This window comes from Adiantum capillus-veneris, chromosome 20 (genome assembly GCF_014529385.1).
Source record: "Adiantum capillus-veneris isolate H3 chromosome 20, ASM1452938v2, whole genome shotgun sequence".
NCBI lineage: Eukaryota > Viridiplantae > Streptophyta > Polypodiopsida > Polypodiales > Pteridaceae > Adiantum > Adiantum capillus-veneris.
This window is the reverse complement of record NC_140950.1, coordinates 97,788,192-97,792,618: the sequence shown is the minus strand read 5'-3', so window position 1 is coordinate 97,792,618 and position 4,427 is coordinate 97,788,192. Positions and strand designations below refer to the sequence as shown.

At 43.1% G+C, this 4,427-nt stretch overlaps 1 pseudogene; it reads left to right on the top strand.

Annotated features, from left to right (window-relative positions):
- Positions 1-999: 999 nt before the first annotated feature.
- Positions 1,000-2,118, top strand: LOC147432962 (peptidyl-prolyl cis-trans isomerase CYP59 pseudogene; annotated as a pseudogene).
- Positions 2,119-4,427: the final 2,309 nt, after the last annotated feature.

Genomic DNA, 4,427 nt, shown 5'->3' with positions numbered 1-4,427 from the left:
ATTAAATTATAATTAGTGATTATCTTGGTCTAAAAACCCTGTTTTTGGCTGTAAATTAATGTAGATAAATAGTATATCCATTTGAAAGTTTCTAAGATAATTATTGGAAAAAAAACTCTATAAGAAAGCTAGGATAAAAATATTTCATATATATAAATAATTAGGATGTTGAGAAGTTACTATTTTCGACAACAATTTAAAGAAAAAGCTAGCAGGTTAGTTTCCAAAAGTTAATCATGAAATTATCATGGCTAAACTAAGGTGTAAAGAGTTACGAGAACGATATTAAATCATAAGAATCTTCTATAATCAAGTAAAATACCCCAGGGTCTAAGTATTAGGTTAAGTTTTGAAAGTTATGCAATAGAATGATATATAAAATTCAAGTTTTGATAATTTACCTGACAATTAGACATCCTTTTTATAAGGATAGAAGTCATGGCTCCCAAGAGGACCCCTGCAACCAAACCACTGAAGAAGAGGATAGTATTACAAAGAGGGCCAAAGCTCACATGATCATGAGGTCGGACCAAGCAGTAGGCCTACGGACGATAGTGTTCGGGCCTCAGAGCTGCATCAGATACTTGACCAGTCCCAGATGGGTCTTCGTTATAATTTAAGTTATAAGTAATTCAAAGCCTCTTTAAGTGATAACACTACATACGCGAGGACGGTCCGAATTTACAAATTTGCTCCGAATTTACTATATGACGTACCATGAACGCAAGCGGGCGTAGTGGTTAGTGCACATTGTTTGCAGTTGGGAGGTCGTGGGTGGGGCGCGACCTGCCCCGATTGTCCCAAATTTACAAACCCGCATCGACGGCCTGAATCACTTTTGCCGTCGATCCCATCCCGCCATGTGCGTGTGAAATAGTGTGGAGGGCCGCCTAGAGGCAGAGCAAAAAGCACGCTCCGATCGTTGAACTCAAAAGCAGCCCTGAGCCGAGTTTTAAAACTATCCCGAGCGAGAGAGAGAGAGAGAGAGAGAGAGAGGAGAGAGAGAGAATGGCCGTATTCATATCGACCAGCTATGGCCCCGTGGTGATAGATCTGTACACAGAGGAATGTCCCCTCGCCTCCACCAACTTCCTCAAGCTTTGCAAGCTGGGTTACTACAACAATTGTCTGTTTCATGCCATCCACAAGGACTTCATCGTGCAGACCGGGGACCCCACCAACACGGGCTTTGGCGGAGATTCCTTGTTTAAGATTATCCACCCTGCACAAGATGATGATCATTCCAAAAGGTTCTTCCCTGACGAGCTTCACCCACATCTCAAGCATGACCGAATTGGCGCAGTTGCCATGGCCAGTGTTGGCCCCAATCTCAACGCTTCCCAATTCTATATCACCACACGGGATGCTCATATCAACTACTTGGATGGTAAGCACACAGTTTTTGGCCACGTTACAGAAGGCTTAGATGTGCTTAAAAGAATCAATGCCACTCCTGTTGATGATTCATGGCGTCCTCTTAGGAACATTGGCATCAAACAAGTATATATCATTCACGATCCCTTCGAGGATCCGGTAGGATTGGCGCATATCCTATCCATGGAATCTTATCCACAAGCCCGATTGGCGATCAATGATGCTGAAGATGGTGATTTTTTCCCCTTGACTGATGGAGATGAAACGAGCATTCGAAGACGGGAGGCGCGTTCACGAGCTGTTGTTCTGGAAATGATTGGAGACATTCCTGAAGCAGAGGTGAGGCCACCAGAGAATGTGTTGTTTGTTTGCAAGCTCAATCCCATTACAACGGAAGAGGATTTGAACATCATTTTCTCGCAATTTGGCACAATCTTATCTTTAGACATCATTAAGGATCATTACACAGGCAACAGCTTGTCTTATGCATTTGTTGAGTTTGAGACCAAGGAGGCCTGTGAGGCTGCTTACGTAAAGATGGATAATGCCCGCATTGACGAACGTCGTATCCATGTGGACTTCAGCCAGAGTGTTCACAAAATGTGGGCCAGATATAGGGGTCATGCAAGCAACAAACACACGAAGGATGAAAGCATACACAAACAAGATCATTCAATACCAAAGTGTCATTGTCATTGTAGAGCAAACTTATCAGAGTTGCGTGAAACGAAAACACAAAAATGAAAACGGACGCAGAAGCTAAAACGACAAGGTTTGGAAGGGTTGAAACAAGGAAGCCACATCAACAATGGTGTACTACTATCAATTCAGAGAAAGTAAACACTCTCAGATGTAGAAAAACTAATGTGGACTATAGACACAATGTCAAGGGATCGAAGTTGGATTTCAATTCACATCACATGAATGACGTATCATTACCTAAGTCATCTCTCTCCCTACTTTACAAGGATGGAGAGAGTTCTTAATGCGGAGATATTGTTGTACTCGCATGTAGTTCAGATAGAGATGAGATTCCTCTTGCTATGCTTATCACAACATGAAGAGAATTTCCACCCTTGGACAGGATATTATGCTAGGAGATTTTGAGCGGTTGAGTACCAAGAAATAGTATCGGCATCTTATGGATGTTTTTGGGGATCACATCTCTGCGGTTGTTATTTTGTATAGAGAAATCTTGGGCACATTTGTGCAGTTCCGGCTTAAAGTCATACGTCTCATTAGCTTCTTGTCTTCCTTGTCTGCACATATCTTGATTCCCTTGCTGATCCTTTGGTTTTTCCCTCACTTTTGTGCTTCCTGGTTCCCCCTTGGTTCTATGATGTGTTGTTGTGATTGGACCTTGGTTGAATGCTTCATTGCGACATTGTGTAATATCAATAGGATACAAGCACTATTTTGTGTGTGTGTGTGTGTGTGTGTGTGTGTGTATAATGGAATTTGCCTATTCAATTTGAGAGTAGCGGAATTTAATGAGAGTACTTTCAAGAAATGATTTTGTGAGCATAGCGGGTTGACATAATTGAAGATAGCAACATCATAGCAATTAGTTAACTTGGCATAGACAATACTTTTGCAAGAGAGAGAATTTAGAGAACATGAAAACAGTTGAGGACCGGATTTATGTGGAGCCGGTCCCCCCTCCAATAGGCATTTGTATTATGATTTCTCCCATAAAGAGAGACTTGTTACAATACATTCTTTGTGTTCCTTGTGACCTAGGTGAAGCAATGAAGATGGAAAGCTTCATGCATCATCATCATAGCATAACCTAAACTTGAAGAAAACTTTAACTATACCAAGCCTCAGTCTCAAGACCTCAAACACCTTCGAAGGTGGAGAGAGCTAGCAGGGAATGAGGGTAGGGAAGAGGAAGAAGAAACATTTCATACGAGAAAGAGCTAGTTCCTTACTTATCATAACTCTTGTGCTAGCATACATAATAGCATAGTAATGAAGAAGAAATAGATGGCAAGCTCAAGCATTGAAGCATGGATCTTGGATGGATTTGCACTCCATAGCCAAGAGTGTTGATGTAGGCTCTCAACCTCTACTTGCCTGGAGAAAGAGAGGGAGCTCTTGCCTTTTGCATAGTACACAATGAGAGTGTTTGTGAGTGTGTGTGTGGGTGAGTATACCCCCTAAGCACCCCCCTAGCTTGCTTGGGTCGACCCCCCCTTGTAGCTCATGCTTGAAGCTCATTGGACCCCTCCAGGCCTAGCCAATCACAAGCAGAAGCCATTACAAGCAACAGGGATAGCCTTGGGACAAGTGTCGCTCTTTCCCCTTTGAGAGAGAGGACTTGATAAATGCAAAATCAATTAATTAAATATCCTTTATTATCATTGGACCCCTTGGGTGGCCAACCAATAGGTTTCAGGCACACCATGAGGGCAACATGAGGAGGAACTTGACAAGTGTCCTTGCTGCCTCTTCAAGCTGGGGCTTCCCTTGTGTGTGTGCGTGTGTGTGTGTTCTCTCTCATCCCCCCCCCTTGTAGGCTCGCCCCCCCTCCTTGTAGGGATCATTTTGACTTTGGATGAGCAAGCCCCTTAGTCATCAAGCATGACTAAGCACTTGAAGTAGGGGGTGTTCCCACAAGCATCTCAGGCAAGCTTCTCAAGGTACCTCAAGCACCTTAATCATGCACCAAGTCAAGCACCTCAAGCATGGAGCCAGTCAAGCACCTCAAGCATCTTAATCAAGCACCTCAAGCATGACAAGCACCTCAAGCAGGACAAGCACCTCAAGCACGACAAGCACCTCGAGTTTGGGCCGGGTTCCACCTCAAGCTCAGCCCTAGCTTACCTAAGGTCAAAGGACTTTTACACACATTATTGGAGGTCTTCAATGAAGCTAACGCTAAGGTCTTATGCTCCATTGGTTAGCCTTGCTCTTGATAGACCATCTCCCATTTGGGCCCCTTTACTATTGGCCCCGTGTTGAGATAGATCTATAAGCACATATCTATATCTTAACACTTGTTCCCGTTTGTTCTCCCACATTAAGTGATCAATTTAATATGAGAAAATCAT